This window comes from Talpa europaea (genome assembly GCF_964194135.1).
Source record: "Talpa europaea genome assembly, chromosome: 5".
Classification (NCBI taxonomy): domain Eukaryota; kingdom Metazoa; phylum Chordata; class Mammalia; order Eulipotyphla; family Talpidae; genus Talpa; species Talpa europaea.
Genome location: NC_140071.1, coordinates 138343018 through 138364383, shown reverse-complemented (window position 1 = coordinate 138364383; position 21366 = coordinate 138343018).

Sequence of the window (21366 nt, the reverse complement as noted above, 5' to 3'; positions counted from 1 at the left end):
GCCTGTGGACTTCAGAGATGGGCCATGCCCTGCTCTTCCTCTACCACAAGTGCCAGCCTCAATAATTGTTATGAACTTCAAGTGAACTGTATTTCAAGCCAGTGCTTTTAAACTTAGGGTATTTTTTTAGGTATTAAGGAAATGGGAAAGAGGGAAACTGGAGAGGGTCCAAAGTGAGCATGAAGAGATTTAATTAAGAAAAATTAAAGGAGCGAAAATGTACGACTTGGCTGGCAGACAAAATATCGCGTATAGGAAGACATCTGAAAGGCACAGATAGAATAGGGGCACCATTCTGGATGGTTTTTATGTGGTTGACAGTAATAAGGGAAAATGGTCTGGGGCAGGAAATGAGCGCCCCAGCAGGGTTCAGGAACAACTTCAGAGAAATGGGGGGTAGGGGAGGAATTTAGAATCTCAAGGCTAGACTCTCCAGGCTGCAGGTTAACTTACCACCTTGGCAAGTTGCTATATTCATTCGTCCATCTCCTGCACTCACTCATTCATTCATTTCCCCTCTCATTCACTCATTCATTCATCCATCTCATATTAACTGAGCAGCTATGATGTCCCAGGGGCTATGCATGGAGCCGTTGGGCTGCCTGCCAGAGCCAGTGAAGCCCACCATCTGCCGAACAGCAGCAGTGTCGGGTGGAGAGTTTACAGTGGGAGATAGAGGGACACGGTGGTTTACGAGACAGGGAAGCTGCTCTGAGGAAGAGATGGTGACACCAAGGCTACAAGAACAGGGAAACATTTGCTGTTGAGATTGGAGGTGATGAGGTCCAGGAAGGAGAAGCGTGAGAGACTGTGTAACAGACTGAATGCTTCTGGGTCCCCAAATTCATCTACTGAAGCCCCGACTCTCAATATGATGCCATTTAGGAGATGGGACCTCATGATGAGATTAATATCCTTATAAAAAGAGGAAGACACTAGAGCAAGCTCTCCCCGCCGCCCTGTCTCTCTCTCTCGCCCCCCGCATCCTGCTCCCACCCTGTCCCCACACAAAGATTCGGTAAGAAGGAGAAGGAGGCCATTGGGAAGCCAGGAAAAGGATTCTCCCCAGAAACCCACCCATGTTGGCCCCCTGACCTCAGACGTCCCGGATCCAGGACAGAAAGAAAATGAATTTCTGCTGTGTAAGCCGCCCAGCCTGTGGTGCTGTGTGTTAGCAGCACGAAACAGCTCAGACAGAGGGAAGGAAGTGGGAGAGAATAGAAAGTTGGGATCTGAAAGGGGCAGGTGGGGCAGCCAGAACTGGCCGGTGGCCGGTGGCTTCAGAACAATAGCCAGCTACTGACGGGCAATGAGCCAGGGAGTAGCAGGAACAGATTTATATTCCAGAAAGTTCCTGGGGTGAGAGGTGTGAAGAAAAGTTTGGATCAGTTAGAATGGAGTCAGGAAGCACAGGCTGGAAGCTGTTCAAAAGTCCATGAAAAAATAATGAGAAGAGCTTCTCTCTCACAGCGACACATGAGCTCAGTGTCAGAGGATGAGTAGAAGGTTTCAAAGGGAATTCCCTGCAGACACACAGCCTCAGCAAAGGCAGAGGCACAAAGCACAGGGAGCCTCTGGGGGCAGCAAGAACATTCTACGGCTGCGGCAAGGAGCAGGAGAGGCATCATCACACACAGCACCCTGTGCGCAACCAAGGGGTAGAGATTTTCTCCTTTAAGACAGTAGAGAGGAGGCCTCCTTGGTGGCGCAAGGGGTTAAGCCACAGCACTATGAAGCTGTCCACAGCCTCTGCAGCACGAGTTCAGCCTCCGGCCAGGGAGCTACCCACATGGCACAGCAGACCTCTCCTCTCTCCCTGCTGCTCCTATCAGCAGTGGTTTTCGGTAGATCCACCTGTTCTGCTCCCCACTCTGTCTCTGGTGAATCCTCTCACCCCCTGCACCTCTGGCCTGTACCCCAGCTCTTGTATGCATAAATAAATAAAATAAATCTTAAAAAAAAGACAGTAGAGAGACTTAGAGACTTTAAAGGAGAGACTTTGTGGTCAGAATGACAGAGGTTCAAATGCCACCTCTTCAGAGCCTGTGTGCTGGGGACCGATGGCCTATGGTTGAACTTCTGCTTGCTCATCTGTAAAATGGAGAGATTTTACTGAGCAAAGGTTAAGTGCTCAGTGGTTATTTCGGTGACAGGATGGGGCTGTGGCAGGTCTGGGGCAGGCACAGAGGCGGAGTGCCACACTCTGGGTATTCTATGGGCATCCCATGAGGGCTTTGTTTTCTTCCTCTGAGAGCTTGGGCAGTGACTAAAGCTAGGGGGGTGACTAATCTGGGACCCATTCAAGGAGTTTGAGTGTATGTGTCCTACATGCATATACCTGTATGTGTGTGCACGTGTATCTCCTGTGTGTGTCTGTGTGTGTGCTGTGTATGTGTACATGCGTGTATTATATGCACATATGCATGAGTATATACATATGGGTGCCCATTTGATCCTCATCACAACACTCTGTGGCAGCACAATTTTATATATGAGGAAAAAGAGTCACAGAAGATTCAGTTATGCACCCAAATCACAGAGCTATAAAGAGTTGAGTTGTGGGGCCTCCCCAGTGGCACAGCAGTTGAGCGCTGCACTGTGAAGCTGTCCGCAGCCTCTGCAACGCGGGTTCGATCCTGGCTGGCCAAGGAGACACCCACATGGCACGGCAGACCTCTCCTGTCTCCCCCACTGCTCCCCTCAGCAGTGTATTTCAGTCAGTCTGCCTGTTCTGCTCCCCACTCTGTCTCTGGTGAAGCCCCTCACCCTCCCACACATCTAGCCTATACCCCAGTTCTTTTATAAATAAATAAATCTTCAAAAAAAAAAAAAGAGCTGAGTTGTGGATCCAGGGAGCGGAGCTGCTCCCCAGAGATCATCTTTCAGCTGAAGGAGGGCAAAGCTTGGAGACCGGCCCACGCAGAGTGGGGTTCCACCCAAACTCAAATGCCTCTGCAAGCCCAGTCTCCCCTCACTCGCTTTCATCCGCCCTTCCTCGAGCCCGAGGACTTGGGGGTGCTGAGCACACTTTCCGGGTCTCCACTGAGCTCTGGGCCCAGCACAGCAGAGCTGACAATCCTGCGGGGCTGGGCTGCTGAGTCCAGCTGGAACCGCACTGGGGATTAAGAGAAAGGACTCGATTTTGTTCCTGCCTGGCCCCTGGCCAGGATCCTGAGATTAGCAGAATAACTGCCAGATGGGTTACTGAATCTGCGTGTTCCAATTACCAACAGCTAAAAGCCCAGCTCCCTCTCAGCCCAGAGCGGCCGCGGCAAATGTCATCCTTGCGCTGAGAACACTGGCGCAGGTCACTTCAATTTTGAGCTGGCACATTAGCCTGGCGGGCGCTTTCTTCCTTCACTCCTGGCCCTTTCTGTTGCATGAGCTGAGCTCTTGGAAACGAGAGGTGTTTCTCAATCCTGCCCATCACCCCAAGCTCCCTGCACCCCACACAATGGACTGGGAACAAAGGTTCCCCTCTCTGCGAAGCCTGCAGTGTGACAGGCAGGGTAAGGAAAGCTCTGTGCGGACCCAGCCCCACCCCACCACCGCCTGCTCCCCAGAGTGCCAGCTGGCACTTTCCACCACTGTCAAGGCACAGAATCTCTTTATAAGCAGGCCCCGGCTAGTCTGCAGGCACCAGCTCCTGAGAAAGGCTTTCCTCTCCCCGAGAGCTGCATGGGGGGACCCTCAGAGCCTGCACCCTGGACCTGGAATGAGTGGGGACTCCTTTACATTTCACTTCAACAAGCACAGTCACGCCTCCAAAAACCATCACCCTAGGGTGTAGAACTTCAGGGTAGGAATTTTTTTTGATGGGGAGACACAGACTTTCAGTGTATCCTACCTTGCCGTACTGTAAGGAGGGACTGGAGCCCAGAGAAGCAAAGAAGGTGCCAAGGTCACACTGCAAAAAAGGGAAGCTGGGGCCTCCCTGGAGTCGCAAGGCATTAAGCACAGAACTGTGAAGCTGTCAGTAACTACTGCAGCACAAGTTCCATCCCTGCCCAGGGAGCTACCCACATGGCGCAGCAGACCTCTCCTGTCTCCCCGCTGCTCCCCTCAGCAGTGGATTTCAGTAGATCTGCCTGTTCTGTTCCCCACTCTGTCTCTGCTGAGTCCTCTCACCCCTTGCACCTCTGGCCTGTACCCCAGTTCTTGTACGAATAAATAAATAAAACTAAAAAAAAAAAGGCCGGGGGAGCTGAAGTAAGCTGGTACTAAGAGCCCCGGAGGGAGGGATGCCACAGAAACACAGAGACAGGAAAAGGCACCTAAAGTTTCCTCAAATTAAAAAATATAATGAAAAGTATAACTGCTACAGGGGGCAGCAAAGCATGGGCTCGAGGGCACAAATTCAGCTGACTGCCTGTTCTTGTAAAGTTTTCCTGGAACACAGGCACACTCATTGTTTGCATAGTGTCCGCAGCTGTTTGCTCCTCGCAGCGGCAAAGCTGGGAGACCATGCGCTTGCACCTCTGAATTATTTACTGTCTGACTTTCGCCAGAGAAGTGTTCTGAACCCATCTCCCTGGGTACTTGACGCGCCGAGTGCTAGGTAATCATCACACTGTTCTCCTATAGGGTTTCTTACTCCACTTTGCAGACGGAGGGTCAGAGAAGTAGTTGTTCAAGGTCACATAAAATGAAGAGAAACATGAGGAACCCACAGGCACTGCTCTTGCTTCACACCTGTGCGTTGACACTTTGCTCCACCCCCGAGTCAGCACTCGATGTTGATGAATGGCAAAGACTGGAGATGACACACCAGTGACCAGGAGTGGCGTGAGCGACAGCAGATCGGCAAGACAGAGCACAGCCAGTGACAGCGAGGACCGCGAGAGAGAACGCTAGGGCTTCAGTGAGGAGACGGCAAGCTCAGGCTCCTAAAAAGCTGTGTTGTGATCAGTGCAGGCCGCTCTAATAAGTCCCCCGGCCTGGTGGCTCAGCAGCAGACATTTATTTCTTAGAGTTCTGGAGGCTGCACGTCCAAGGTCGAGGAGCTGGCAGCTTCGGTTCCTGGCGAGGGTTTTTCCTGGCCCCCAGACAGCTGCTGTGTCCTTTGCTGGGAGAGAGAGAGAGACCAGTCTAGACTTTTCCTCTTCTGAGAAGACACTAACCCCACGAGAGTTGCTCTGCCCTTAGGATCTCATCCAACCCCAATCACGTTTCAAAGGCTACACCTCCAAAAACCAACATATGGGGCGTTGGGGCTTCAGCACATAAATAAATGCCAGAGGATGGTACAGAAACCTTCAGTCCTTACTACCCTCTCCTACTATAGAAGAGACCAGAGACCAGAGAAGCAAAGAATGCACGGGGCACACAGCACAACAGCCAAGCTCTAAGTGAGATACTCTTGGGACTCTGCAGGGTCTGGACCCTTTTGGATGGGTCCCTCCTAGGCCCCTGCGTTGACTCTAGGCTGACTGCAGCCCCAGGGAGCCCAGAGCCATGCACCGCTTCTTGCAGCTTGGAGACGTAATCCACCCAGCAGTGTTTGCTTGAACTGCACGCTGGCATGTGACGAGTTTCTGTTTGCCCAGGTGTGGAGAAAGGACACAGGACTGGAACCAACTGACCTGGCATCCTGTTTGTCGCTGGCTCCAAATGTGACCTTGGACAAGTCACTTCAATACTCTGCTCCCGTAAGATATCTTGTTGGGAGAGACCGTATTTTCAGTTCCAGTTGTTCACAGTGAATGCTATTGGTCCAAGCAGACATCATTGAGGATCCAAAGATAACATACTTGATTGACTATCAAAGAGCTTATAACCCAGAGAGCAAGCACGCTGATGGAGTGTGGGATGGGGCGATGGGAGCAGCCTCAGAGAGAAGCCAAGGATGAGGTAGGAGTCCAGGTGAGTCTGAGGAGGGGACAAGAGTCAGGAATAGAAATACAGATAGCCATGGAGAATGTCCTGATGGCTCACACGTCTAAGGAGGGCTCAGGGGAGAGGAACAGGTAACAGCATGAACAAGTGTGAAAGAAGAGAGGCTGGTTTGGCTCTGCAATCGAGGCGCAGAGCGGCCATATTGCCAACCCATCTGTTACCTGTGAGGGAAAACACAGGTCTCCAACATTAAAAAGATGCTGACACACAGCACTTTTGTGGTTGGGAATAAATAGGTATTTCAAAGAGTTACCAGCAAGTTGTGACCACGTCCCCTTTCCTTCCTGATATTCAGGCTTCTGGGTTTTTATTGTTCCCAATCGATTTATAGATGCAATAAAAATAAATATGAGAGGCAATGGATTTGTCCTATGTAAAAAAGACAGCATCAGCGAGTTTCAAACACATTCAGGACGTCTATTGCTGCTTGAAGTTTCGTGTTTTGGAAATTAAGTATATTAAGGGTTTGAACAACTATAATTCTTAGCAACTCCAACATCCAATCATTTAAAGCAAAAAAAAACGGTCTTTGCCTACAAAGTAAAGTGAGAATGGAAGCAGTTTCCAGAATAATTCAGGGCTTCTTAATATCCATTTTTCTCCATGTTCTGCTGGTTTCTGGTAACTGTGACAATTTGATCCAAATCACATCTTTCGGGTCCCACTTCCTACCTGCTCCCAAGAGTGCAAACATAGGTGTGCTTCTTCTGACTCAAATTCATCAAAGATGTGTTAGCTATTTCTTAAATATGATTCTTAAATTATACATGTTTTGGAAAGGAATGTTTGAAAGTATGGAAAAATTTAAAGAAGAAAAACATAACCCAGAATACCAATCCCCTGTAGCCACCACAAAGCCCTTTGGGGTGTCCCTTCCTGATGTTCTGTTCGCAGGCATGAGGCCGTGTGTCTCTTTGTTTTAGTGAAGGCCACACTGGGGTGTCCCATGGGTGCTCGACCCCCACATTTCAGCTCCCTTTGTCAGCACTCTCTAGACATGACTCTACATTGGCCCACCTGTCTGATGACAACATTACATCATTTCTCAGAAGCACAGTTCGGATTCTCTTGTTTTCCTAAACCAAGCATAAATAGGAAAAGAGACAGCACGCTTTATACTTTATCCGAAAGGACTCAGGTGAGGAGGTAAGGAAGGCTGGAAAACTCTGCTTTCAGGGCAACCACGTGACAACCAAGAGGCGGAGTGTCACGTGGTGGAGGCCCAGAGTGAAGACAACCAAACACTCAGGCCTTGAGTTTCTGGGAACAAGCTGATGTCAGTTCCTCTCAAGGTACCTCTGGCTGCCACTGCCTTGTCCACAGTCCCCACCCAGGCTGCCAGGGGAGATGCAGGGAGCACCCCCACCGCATCCTGCACAGGACCTGGGCCCTCCTTCTACTTCCTGGCCAAGGTTCTGCCCATTGACCACAAGAGTTGAGAATGTTTCTTGTGTAACCATTTAAAAATTAAAAATAAAACAAAAGTAATTCTTAACTCAGACTAGTTAAAAACAGAACACAGTTCTGACTATAGGAAGCCCCGGGGAGTAAACTTTTTTCCTTCTTTTTTTTTATAAGTCAACAAGAAAATTAATATTGTCCAGGGAATATATATGAAATAAACATGGCGAATAAACATATGCAAGGGAACACACTGGTAGCTAAACACAGGGTCTGAGCATAATTATAAAAATGACATTTCATGTTTTGCCTATCAAATCGGCCTTGTATGCAAAGAGACTGGAAAACAGGCCAATTCATACAGAGTTGATGGGAGTCAGCTCCTACAAGTGCCCAGCTGTTTTGGTTGTGTTGATGGAAGTTAATTATTTAGAACAATATTTTTGTTGCTTTGGTTTCATAGCCTTTATTATACTACAGGGATTATTCTCTACCCATTGAATTTTATTCATGGTATTTTGGGTATCTACTGATGTAATCACACATCTTTTAGTCAGTTGGAGATATCAATTCAGATAGAGGAAAATTAAAAGATTCAGCTAAAATTGTTCTTTCCTCCACCCCCCCTTTGATTCTTTCCTGTTTTATGAAAATATAAAATAAAATAGAGTGCCCAAGAGGTGTTCCAAACTTTCTAAAATATGTTATATTAAGTTCAGTTCAATCTTAATTGACATTCTGAGAAATCATCAGCACAGGGAGCTAAATACCCCGTGACCTGGTTGGCAAAGCTGTTTTTTACTTTCAGATCCTCAGTTCTTTCTATTGTAAAACTGCACAAGTAGCATACACTTCTCAAAGTTTTATGAAGAACTGGAATTTCTCCAATTCTCACCATGCCCCAGACACAGCAATAGCCTTAACAGTTCTAGGAGGGACAGCTTCGTGGGCCTGAGCTCCGACAGAGCAGCTGAAATTCTTACCAACTTTCAGACAAGGGCCCACCTGCTGGCTTGGTACTAGCCCTGCCAAGTGTGCTGCCAGTCCTGACCCTGAGAATCAGGACTCACGCTATGCTCCTTCACAGATTACATTATAACTCAGAAAGGTTCAGCAACCTGCCCAAGGTCACACAGCTAGTAAGTGGCAGAACCAAATGCTCTCCTTCTGACCTGTGCCTTTTACTACTTCTAGACAGTGCCTTAGTAAGAGAACTCAATTAAAAGCCATTAGCCGGTGCTTTATAACCCGGGGTGGCTCCTGTGCCCTCCCACCCTGGCTCTCAAGCCGTCTCTGCCCTCATGCCAACGACCCTTAGCCCGGAATCCATTAAGAAATGACCCCCCACTGCAGATGCGTGTGATTCTCGAGCACGTGCCTCTGCAAGCAATGATCAGACCATGGGAACTGCGGCCATAAAGCACCCGCCTTGTGAGTAGGGAGAGGCGGGACAGCCTCAAAGGGAAGCAAGGGGAGGAGAGTTCAGATATCAGCCGCCTGGGAAAGAGACAGGGAACAGCGAGCGGACAGATGGGGCTCTAGGGCAGTCTCCCAGCTGGGGGACCCCAGTTCCCTGGTTCTTGGTCACTGAATAGTGTCTCAGGTCTGCCCCCTGTCTCTGGGCAAGCGCGTGGAGGCCTTGCCAGGCAGCCCTGAGAAGACTGGAGAGCGGGCAGGAGAGGAAAGGCCAGGGCGCAAAATGGGCCTGAGCTGCGGCGCCAGCTGTTGGGACGGGAGCAAGAGCTAGCGCTGGGTGGATGGCGGCCGATGGAGCTGGAGCTCAGAGAAGCCAACAGCGGAAATGCACCTGCTTCCCAGCTACAGCTCAATCCTACTTTCAATGCTGTTTTTTAATGTGCCCCCTTTGTTTCGCCACTGCACCTGTGTTGTGTTTATTTTCTTAATTCCAGGAAGTTTGGCTAGACCTAAAGGGGCTGTGACAGGGGCACAGCTTACAGAAGGGAGGGTCCTAGAACCCCAGCCCCATTATCTGCAGTGCCTAGTGGGAATTGAAGTTAGGAGCAAGTGGTCGGGAGAGGGAGGCCGGTGGTCCCCCCGCCCCGGATGGCCCCTGGATCAGTGCTTCGACCCCTCAAAGGTATACACAAGTCATAGGACATACTGTTAAAAGGCAGACTGTGCTTCAGAAGCCCATGTGGCGAAGCCCCTGCATCGCCGCTGGCTGGGGCCGGGGGGGCTGGCCCTGCTGGTTGCAGGCCGCACCAGGCAGCCTAGGACAGACTTGGGTCTCCTTCTTTGTTTCAACAGAGGTTTGGGGTGGGGGTGGTTTTTTAAATTGTATTATTTATTATTGATGTAATGTTGGTTTACAACCGTGAATATGCATCAGAGCTATAGTTCACACCTCATCAGGTGTGTCGCCACACTGTGCCCACCACAAAAGCATGCATCATCCTCCACCACAGTCCATGGGTTCCCTCCTCACTTTGCTCCATTCCCACACTTCCCCTCTGTGAGCTTCAGTTCTGCAATCATATTTCTAGGGTTCATTACTGGTTTTATATGACCCTTTGTTTTGTTCCTCTTATGCCACATATGAGAAAAATCATCCAGTATTTGTCTTTCTCCTTCTGACTGATTTTTCTTAGCATCATATCCTCAAGCTCTGTGTTGTTGCAAATGGAAAGAGTTCATCTTTTTATAGCTGCATAGTATTCCACTGTGCATATGTACACCACATCTTAATCTACTTAATCCACCATTGGGCTCTTAGGTTTTTAAGAAGTACTCAATGTCGGTGGCAGGACAGCAAAATGAATCTTCACACTAAAGTTACTTGACAGGGTGGGAGGCTCTTGGGAAGTGCTTCACACCGATGTAGGAGAAGCAATAAAAATATTGGTAAACTTTTAAATAATATGTTTACCTCTGCGGTTGAGATTTTTTTACATAAGTCTAAACAGAAAGATTTATTCCCCCACAAAACTGTTTATTGTGTTCCAGTAAATGAAACCAAAAATCCTAGATGACTTTTAATCTGGAAATGTTTGAATTATCTACATGGGTGTCACTCAGTGTAATAGAAGAAGTCCAGGCTCAATGTTGTGGAGAGGTTCTTGCAAACTGGGACTACAAGTCAAATAAAATATTAAGAAAACAGGTCTCCAGGACTTCTTTTTTCTTATCAACATAGCAGTGAAGCAATGTTAAAGGAAATACATTATTTAAGGAACTGCTGTGCCATAATATCATTAGGAATGCCTAAGAAATAACACAAGAGTGGGCTTATGCTATCAAGAGGGATGATTTGCAAACACTAGATTCTCTGTGCTCCCTCCCTCTGATTGTTGCTTATGACTGGGAAGTCCCTTCCCAAGGAGCCCCAGAGACTGTGTCACCAGCCCTGGAATCCAGGTCAGCCTGTCAGGCTGGGCCGTGACTGGCGTTGGCAGTCACTGGAGTGATGACAGACAGGCCAGCTCTGCGCCTAAGCCCCGGATGCTCTGCTCTCTCTTGGGCTCCCTCCAGCAGCACGTGTACAAACCCAGGCTGGCCTCCTGGATGACGAGACACATGTGGAGGAGAGTTGTGAACCCCGGAAAATGTGAGAGAGCCATGTCAAGATCACCTAGTGGCAGAGCCCTGAGCAAGCAAACCCTGCTGAGACAGGACTGACCCCAGAGACGGGGGCAAAGCCCTGGACTCTTTAGCCACCATAATGGCCCTTATGTTAATCCCCTGAGTCTTGGGGTGGCAAGCGGTAACTGCTAGAGTTAAAATGCAACACACATTCAGAAGAAAACCCCACAGGAGATAAAATTGTACCAACTCAAGAAATCATTATAAAATAATTATGACAGAAACTGTATATATAAAGATGCCATGAAGGGTTTTAGGAGAGCAAACTTATTGAAATATTGATATACTTTTCCTTCTCCCTCTGCCCTCCACATTTCTAAAGTTGCTAATGAGCAGAGATTGCCATCATCAGGTTCACTTGCTAGAAAGCTGGTTCATTGAAAATCAGTAACTCAAGCATCTCCTGTGTCATTGGCATCTGTCCAGTACACTGGGATCCGGACCATCCCTCGGAGAAGTGTAAGAGTTTTGAAAATCATGTGAACTCTTAGCTGTGAGTACGGAGTTACACTCCCATAAGAGTCAACAGCTTTGATAAGATGAAGCTCTCTCTGCTCTGAAATTGGGGATCTTACATTCCATTAGGATTTGAGGTATGAAAGTAGTAGCCCCAAAAGGCCAAACAAGCAACGACCTGGGAATGTGAGCCAATGCCATTGCCGTGAAACGAGACATCACATCACTGTTCACATCGCCACTGTTCACATTGTCATCAGGCAACCAACTTCTCACGCCCCAGAGAGCCAAGCTTTCATCTCTCAAGGCAGCTTGGGAAACCCATGAGCATGAGCGATCTTTAAGCTGTTTACAGACACAGTAAAATGAGGCCACATCCTCTTAGGATAAAAGACAGCCCTTTTTGAAAGGACAACTAAGACTGAGAAGCAGACTTTGTAGTTCCCCAGCAACTTTCATGCAAGCCTCTGAAAGCATTTTATTGACATACGCCTTTAATTTGCACAACCTCCTGAGGGTAAGTAGCAAGTTTTACTATTCCTAGCCCCATTTTATAGGTAGAAAAACCAAGGCAGAAATATACCAGCAAAGGATATGTATTCATTAAATTTCCTTGGTGACAAGCAACAGAAAATAATTGGTCAATATAAACAAAACATATGTTTGAGTATCGACAGAAATATGTGACTAATGGGAATATGAGGGTGACTACCCATGACGGGAATATCAACTGAAAAACAACGTGATTACAAAGAAAAGCTGGCGCGGTCCAGAGTCCTAGGCTCCAGGAGCCAAGGAAAATCTCTTCTGGGTGTTGGGGTCAGTAGGAAGCATGTCATGCCGTTTCTCATTGCTGTGCCCTCCACCTAAAAGTAAGTTATAGATAGAGTACTTGACCGTGCTAGTTTGGGGTCACACGTCAACCTTACGAGTGTTGCTTGCATTACGGAGGAGATGGTGCTTCCATCTCCCAGGAGTGCTGCAGACCCCAATGCCCCAAGTCACCTTTACCTCCTCTGCCCACCTCCACGCCACCCAATCATGCGCCTCCTCCCGTAATTCCTGGTCTTCCCCAGATGTAGCACCCACCTCCAGCATAGTGGGGGGATGTGCACATAGTTGGAAGGTCCTCTCTCTCCTCTCTCTCTCTCTCCCTTGCTCGTCTATGCTCCAAGGAGTAAAAATTCTGTCTCCATCAGTATTCTTTAACCGCTCATTTCTCCAGCGTCTACTCCTACCTCCTCCAACACGGACCACTAGAATGGCCCCGTTGTCTTTGTCTTTTCTATCCATTTTCTGCTGCTCCAAAGAGATGTTCTGGAATGGAGGAAGTAGCAGTTCTCCCAACTGGCTTCCCTTTCCTCTAGGGCCACACTTGGCAATATTTCCCTGGTGCCTTGTTTCGGCCACACCCGTGTGCTAAGTTGACGGAGTTCTGGGCGGTGGTCTGTGGATGGAAGTGAGGTGCCTACTCCTCAGGCCTAACCCTCCCATCTTCTGCACAAGCCTCAGTTTCTTCCCTGGTCTCAGCTGGATGACACGCCACTGAGAAATCATCCGTAATCACAGTAAGCATGAGGTGCATCCATGAAAGTGTCTCTCATGACATGAGTGAATCTTTCTAAAGCTGAAATGTGACCTGCTTGTAGTTCACGTCCCCCTTCACCTCATCGTTGGGCGCAGTCCATGGCTCTCTAGCTCCCTAATCTTATCTCCTACCCTTGGGTGACATGTTTCATTTCCCAGCAACTGTAGCTCCCCCCTCCCAGCACACTCAAAACAGTTCACACACCTTTCTTTCTCTCACTGCTCATTTCTCTGAAATTTGGAGCACATGTCTTATTTTATATTGTTCATTCAGTCCATATTCACCTTCAAGGATCAGATCAAGTACCACAGAGTCCAGAAAACCTTCCCTGACTGTCCTTCAGTGAGTCCATCTACCTCAGTGTACATGAAATCACACTGAAATCCCCAACTATGCGGCCGTCTGTCCTGTAGACTAAGTGACACTGTGGGAAGAAACCCTTAGCTTAGCCACCGTGATTGTCCCAGCCCCCAGTCAGTGTCCCACAAATGCTGATTGGAGTAAAATTCTTATTCCAGCTGCTTCGTTTGCAAGGTTAGTGGTCTGTCACTTGTCCACAGGGCTTCTTTGTTACACAAAGTACTTCGGAAAACCCTTATTCATCAAAGACTCTGCCTTAGTCATTTCCCCTGGGAACCGCCCTCTCTTGGCTGGATCACGTGAGAATCTCAGAGTTTACTTGGTCCAGGAGAAGGATGAGCAGAGACAGGGTGGCAAGGAGAGCACAGCCTCGGTTCTGACACCGCGTAGCGTTGCTGCTGGGAGATGTATGTCCTTCTTCCGTTGTCAGGGACCACCAGAAAGTGGGGGGTTGTACTAGAAACCTCCCCCCTCTGCACCAGCTGGAAACTTGGCCACTATTCCGAAGGCTGCACTCGGCACTCAGCCTTCATGGGTCACCCTCAAGGCAGCCACCTCCCTCTGCGAATCCCCTCAGTCAGAACCACCCACTGACCACGCCCACAGCCACGCTCTTGACCCAGCCCTTGAGCATGCAGCGGTGTCACCAGTCTGGCCACCACCCTCACCAAACCTTGCAGAACCAGCCCCTCTCTGCTTTAGACTCTGCCACCACAGGTCTGTCCATTGGATCTAAACCCCCAAGCAAAATAGTGTGTGGGACTGAAATGCGGAGCATGCCCACTGGCTTTCACCGCTGAAATCCAAAGGCTTCATTAAGGAGTAAAGAGAATTTAGACCTCAGCCACACTGATCAGCCGGCCTGGCCGGAAGAGGGAAAGCGTCCGTCCTTTCCAATCAGTCCACACAAGCATCACCTGAGAGAAGGCGGCCTCTCACACCCCCTGCTACGTCACTGGCTCGTGACCTACCACCTACTTTTTCATTTTTCTGCACCTACTACCTGCCTTGTGCTAATAGGGCCTTGTCCTTGAGGACTCCACGGCATGGTGGAGCGGACACATGATTAAATAAAAAACAGAGTACAAAGAAGCCAGTGCGGATGGGCTGGAGGGAAGCCCCAGGCATGCAGCAGAGGCGCAGAGCAGCAGCCGGCTCACCCCGCAGACAGGAGCAGCAGCAGGGAGCTGGGCTCAGAGGCCAGAAGTTGCTCAGTAAAGCAGGGAGGACTGGGAACCAAGAGGGGCGTGTGTGTGTGTGTGTGTGTGTGTGTGTGTTTTCCTTTCCACTTAAACTCTACAAATATTCTTCCTCTTGTTAAATGGAACTTAAAGGGAAGTCATTAAAGATCTTACGCCCGAGAAGGACATGATGACGGGCAGCTGGAGGGCAGCCAAGCCAGAGGTGGGAAGACCAGTTTGGAGGCTCCTTCTCTGCCCTCCTCCCGGATGGGCTGTCTGGCCACGAGGCCGCGGACCCAGAGACGGAAGACACAGCCTGGAGGGGTCCTGGCTTCCCCTGGGATTCCTCATAAGCTGTCTTGACAGAGGACTTGGCCTCCCCAACCTCTGATTTTTTGCCAACCTCAGAATTCACATGAGGGGTCAGTGCTCTGTGTCCTGACCCCTGTCTGGGAGTGTAGGACACTCCTCTCAGGGGGAGCCTCAGGAGAGAGCAGTTCCCCGAGAGGGGGCCACAGAGGCCCGGAGCTGGCGGGGCTGAGGAAGAAGGCGCGTGTCAGCCACAATGGGAGGCTTAGAGAGCGATCGTGCTCCTTGACCTTCAAGGATTAGGCTTCAATTTATGGTTCTTTCAAGACTGTCAGAAGCTGGAATGAGTCATCACCCTGCTTGGCCGGGGAGGAGGGGTGGGTGACTGCGTTGAGTCCGCAGTGGCGAGCAGGGCTCGTCCGCAGGGAGCTTGAGAAAGACCCGTCGCGGACGCAATGGCGACCTGTCGTGGACGCAATGGCGACCTGTCGTGGATGTGCCGCTGGTATCTGGCATGTTTACGCTAAGACCTGGAGCTGGGCCAGGGGCTACCAAAGGGACTGTGTGGCGGCCTCTTCGTGAGACTCCTTAACTAGAGAAAAAAGGAAAAGGCAAGCTATGGAACTGACTTTTGGAAACCAGAATTTCAGGTCATTTTAGAAAAGTTGAAAGGTCATATTTCATCTTCCTTCCCCAAATTCCAGTTGTTGAGACCCCGGCAGCCCTGGAGCCAGATCTGTGTACATGGGACTCCTGGCCCCCTGGCTGTGTGGCCTCAGGCAAGATTCTGGGTCTCTCTGAGTCTGACTTCCTCATCTAGCACGTGTAGTTGAGGCCACAGTAATCACAGCCAGCGCCATCAGAAAATTATGTGTGTCAGCAAGGGACTCGGTGTCTTACTTAATCATCTCAGACAATTCCAATCCTCATTTTATAATGACATATTCATTTTAGCATTGCTGGGAAGATTATGTGAGAAAACACAGTGAAAGTGTCTAACGCAGAGCAGAGACTAAAGAGATACTGGTTACCTTTTAACCTCTAAGGAAGTGTCACTATCTTGAATCTTAGGTTTTCCTTGGACATGTTTCCTTGAGTTAAATCTGCTGTCTAAAACAGATTGAGGTCTTTAAATCTGTACATGTCTCCCTTGGGGGAAAAATTACACGCCATTTATTTTGATCATGCTTGTGCACTATTGCTTTATTGGCGTTCTTTTCACCAGTGTTACCTTCACACACAGCGCCCTGATTCTGATCTATGATGTGTGAGGGCTTAGAACTAGCCCGGGACATAAAAGTGAAAACCAATAATGAGAAGCAGCAAAGGGATTTGGAATAACACTGTTTAAGCAGCCTGTTCCCGGGAGAACTTGGAGTTAGAAAGAGGTGGCTCTTGGTTTTTGCTGAACTCACCTTCCAGTTGCACGACTCGGATCCATTTGGCACCAGAAGCAGCACTGAAATCTGGATCTAACAACTGCTGAGGGAGAGGAAGAGGGAGCAGAAGGGGAGGAGAAAGCAGTGTGGGGCGGGGTGGAGAAAGAGACCAGAAGCTTTTCCCTTGACCACCAGATTGTGCTTCTCATTGGAAGCAGGGACCCTTTCAATAAGCCTTGTTTCTTTAGAAGAAATATATAATCATTGAAAACTACAGCTCCTTAAAACTGGGAGTATGGAATTGCTTTTGGTGAATGCTCTACAATAAATAATGCACAAAAATTGCCCTGCAAATTGTTGATGAATGAAGGAGGGAATAGGAGAGAAGACAGAATTCCAGCTGCACCCAGAATTGCTGATTGCTCTCTGCCTGGGAGCTACAAAGAGAGGTCAGAAGAATACTAGCTTGGGGTCAGGCAGTTCTTGGATGAAATCCAAAGTCCTGCCACTCTGGATGGGGTTCATCCAAGCCCGACCTCAAGTACAGCACTTCACCTTTCTGCCTCGATTTCCTCATCTGTAAAACTGGAACAAGCCCATGCTCTGTGGGAGTCTATCCTCTCTGCATGATCCTCTCTCGCTCTCACTCTCTCTACCCCCACCCGCCCTCCCTCTCTCCTTTCTTGCCATCTACCAATCATCTATTAATCAATAACTTTAGAACATTTGAGAAATTTACACTCCTTTACCAAAGAGAGAATTTGTCCCTCACCATCACCATGTTCTTCATCCCGTATTCATTTGAGCAGCCCTTGAGGGTCACACTCTATTCAGACCCCCCAAGGTGTGCTGTGATAACGGGCAGCATAGGGAGGCAGGACAGTGGTGAAGAACCTGTAATCTAATAGTTTGTAACCTCCCTGCGCCTCAGCTGCCTCATCTGTAAAATGGGAATAAGTTATACTGCCTGAAGTTGTTAACAGTTGGTATAAGTACAGCACTTAGAATACCGTCTGGCTTACAGTAAAGACCCAGCAAATCTCATCTCGTATCCTATCATTGGGCTCATTTTGTACACAAGTGGGCTCAGAAAAGGTGACACAGCAGGGAGGGAGCACAGCAGAGTGTCCATCTTCTGCCTCAGCTGTGATCTCTTCCTAACCCACCCCACCGCAGGGCCAGAAGGGAGGACAGTCCACTCTGAGGCCTGTAAGCAGAGGCAATGTCGGGAAACAAGATGGAAGGATGAGCAGCTCTTAGTTGGTTAGTTTGCAAGTCCCCGAGCACCGGAATTCATCCTAACCAACTCCATATTCCTGGTGCCCAGTACGGTGTCGAATCAAAATAAGCATTAAATAGAATATTTATGAAGGGCTTGATAAAGAAATGAATGAGCAAAATTGGGGACAGGGATTATAACAGAATCAAGACTTCTGGTCTCTGATGAATGAGTCAGGTCTAAGGGAGGAATCCAGATTTCTAAGGAAAAGGGATAGTCCTGTCCCCAAGAAAATGCAGCTGGGGCACAACCTCTTATAAAGAAGGGAGGAGAACACCACCTTACACCGGCAGGAATGGCACATATCAAAAAAACAGGCAACAACAAACGCTGGGGAGGATGTGGTGAGAAAGGAACTCTCCTGCATTGCTGGTGGGAGTGCAAACTGGTCCAGCCACTATGGAGAGCTGTCTGGAGGTGCCTCAGTCTACTAAAAATGGAGCTACCACATGACCCGGCAATTCCACTCCTAGGGGTCTACCCAAAGGACACAAACACATTGATTCAAAAGAGCACCTGCACCCCTGTGTTTATTGCAGCACTATTTACAATAGGCAAAACCTGGAAACCACCCAAATGCCCAAAAAGAGATGACTGGATCTAGAAGAGGTGGCATAGATACACAATGGAATATTATTCAGCCATCAAAAAAGATAAACTCATGCCATTTGCAGCAACGTGGATGGAGCTAGAAGGAATTATGTTCAGTGAAATAAGCCAGAAGGAGAAAGAAAAATATCGGATGGTTTCACTTATAGCAGGAATATAGGGGAACCAAATAAGACACCAGTGTAAGAAAATAGTAACAGTACAAAACACAACAAAGCAAAAACAGACAATTATAAACCAGAGACATCCGGCAGGGGAGGAGGCAGGAGAGGGATCAGAGGGATGGAGGGAGGAGCACAGGGGACTGAGGTGATGGTGCCCGGGTGCCTTGGGGAAGGAAACTCTGTGGGGACTACACCCGAGGGGTGGGGGAGAAGCAAATATTGTTTACAAATGAACAATGATGTAAAAAAAATTTTTAAATTAATTTAAAAAATTAAGAGGATAACGTCTAAAATAAAAGAGGGGAGACCACCACCCATGCGTTTGCAAATTGGGCTCATTATGAGGTTTGCATGCTGGGGTGGGGGATAAGCAGCTGAATGTAAACCTTTTTGCAAGTTCTGACCCCTCACAAATCCACTTGCCCTTGGAAATCACATGGTAGAAACGGAGCAGAAATCAAAGGATTGGTCAGGAGGAGCAAATAGTTGCCTGAGCGAGACCTTTCCCGTGGAAACGCTCAAGTTCTCCTCTCCAGCCGAGTTATAAATATTATCCTATCTGTACTTCCCAAGGAATACTCATGCCTGTGGTCTCTTCGGAGGCCCTCGAGACTGCTGCAAGGTAGGCAAGGCAGGGTCCACAGATGTACCCTGAGGAGCAGACAGCAGGAGGGACCAGCCCAGGGTCACTTGGGGGTCAGGATGAGAAGCAGGATGATGAAAGAACCAAGTGCACACCTGCCTCTCCACCCAATTCTTCCACACTCCGGATGCACAGGTAACAAAGGGCATCAGTCAGGGACGCAGTGGGTGCCCAGGATTCCTTTTCCCAACCTCATGCACACCCTCTAGCTGCACAGGTGAGAGAGGGATTCTGCATCTCTGATTTCCAGGGTTAGAGGAAGTTTTGATCAGAACACAGCTTTGAGGGCTATTTGCAAACTATTGGTCATCTGGGTAATTTATGTAGTCAGAGGGATGGACTCCTGCCCGGATTCAGACCCACAGTCAACCCCATACTGACCAGACGGCCTTGGGTGGAGAGGCATGTATACCTCCAGGCCTGCTTCTTTAGCCTTACAATAGACAAATATCATAAGGGATTGTTTTGCTTTATTTACAGATTTCTGTGAACAATGCAGGATTTCCAGGATGGATCAGGCTGCCCCAAGAGGTGATGAGTTTCCCGTGGCTGCCAGCTGACTGGTGCAGACAAGCTTCTGCTTCCAGGGCACTCCCACGGGGTGAAGGGACCACCCGTTCCCAAACCACCACCCACATTAGAATCTTCCAAGGGAGATTTTGAAAGTGTGGCTCCAACCCTGGTTATTATGATTGCTAACGTGTCAGATGGAGCCCAGGAGCCTGGATTTTTCTTAGAAATACCCAGGAGTTTAGATTGCTAGGTCAGTGCCACAAAGTAGGGGGGGTTAGACAACAGAGATTTAGAGTCTCAGAGTTTTGGGGATCATATCAGGCATCAGTTGGGATGGTTTCCTCTGTGGGTGTGAGGGAGGAACTGTCCCATGCCTCTGTCCCAGCCTCAGGTGCTTCCTAGGCAATCGGTGGTCACCCTTTGGTGTGGTTGCCTGCCCCAATCTCTTCCTCCACCTCCATGGCTTTTTCCTGCATGCATGTTCACCACATCCACAGTCCCCTCTTGTTAGAACGTGGTCACATTGGATTAGAGTCCACCCTAATGACCTTGGCCATCTGCAAAGACCCTGTTGCCATATAAGGTCTTATCCACAGGGACTCAGGATAGGACATCAACATCTTTTTTTGAGACTATAATTCAACCCATTACTCCAGGTGAGTCTCATGTGCAGTTAGGGTCAAGAACCAGTATTGTAGGGCCTCCCTGATGGCAAACGGGTTTACTCTCAGCACTATGAAGCTATCGCCAGCCACTGTGGCACAAGTTTGACCCCCAACCAGGGAGCTGACCCACATGGTGCAGCAGACCTCTCCTGACTCGCCCGCTGCTCTCCTCAGCAGTGTATTTCAGTCAATCTGCCTGTTCTGCTCCCCACTCTGTCTCTGGTGAATCCTCTCACCCTCACACTTCTGACCTACACCCCAGTTCTTATATGCATAAATAAATAAAATAAATCTTTTTTAAAAAAAGAACTAGTATTGTAGACCAGAGCTTTTCGAATGGAAGATTCATCAAATCCAGGGGAATCTTATAAAACTGAAGATTTTGACTCAGTTGGTCTAGAGGGTCACGGACTCCACTTTTTTTAACAAGAGATGCTGATGTTACAGGTCCGGGGACCACACTTTGAGAACTTTCTTTTCAGGACAAGATTCCTGTGAAATCAAGAAATTACTACTAAACAAGAAGAAGATATTTACCCCACTTGTTTAGTAGAACAGTTTACTTTTACTTTTTTTCACTCTTTAAATGGATTTTATTTTTCTATATATATATAACATTGTCTGCAACATGGTAGGTAATTTAAGGGTGCAGGTTCACACCCCTGCAAGTGTACGCTACCGCACCACACCCACCACCAAAGTCCCAACAATCATCCAACAGTCACCAGGATCCAACAGTCACCGGGGCCCTTCCCCTGTCGCTCCCCACCCCCGTGACCACACAGAAAATCTGCAAGACTCTGAACCCTTCCTGCTGTTCCTGAGGGAGCAGCCTGCTAGGAGCATCCATGCTGGGTGCAAAGAAATGATTGTGCTCGCAAACTCTAGGAAAAAGCTTGCTCCCATCATGCCCCCACCGGTTCCTCCTTTTGACCTATTGAGTCGCACATAGTCAGGGTTATTTTGTCATTCTTGTGGCTTTGTACTGTCCCTGCATCCCCATTCTCACCCCCTGATCCCAACACCACCCTCTGTTAACCCAACCAGACTGTGTGCAGCTGGCTCCCACAAGGTGACCTCTGTCTGGTCACCTGCATTGGCTGTCAGGGGCAAGAGGACCAACCCCGCCTCTCCTTCCCCACCCCCACCCCCCAGACTGAAAAATCCCACCCTTAGCCCTGCCCTGTCAATCTCCGAGGCCAGCTTTAAAGGGGCAGCCCCTGCCCAGCACTGCTGCCCCAGCCGGCCTCCCCCGGGTGATCAGGCCTCAATGGAGAGCCTCGCCTGGGACAAAAAAGGACAGCTGCACAGCAGAGCCAGCGCC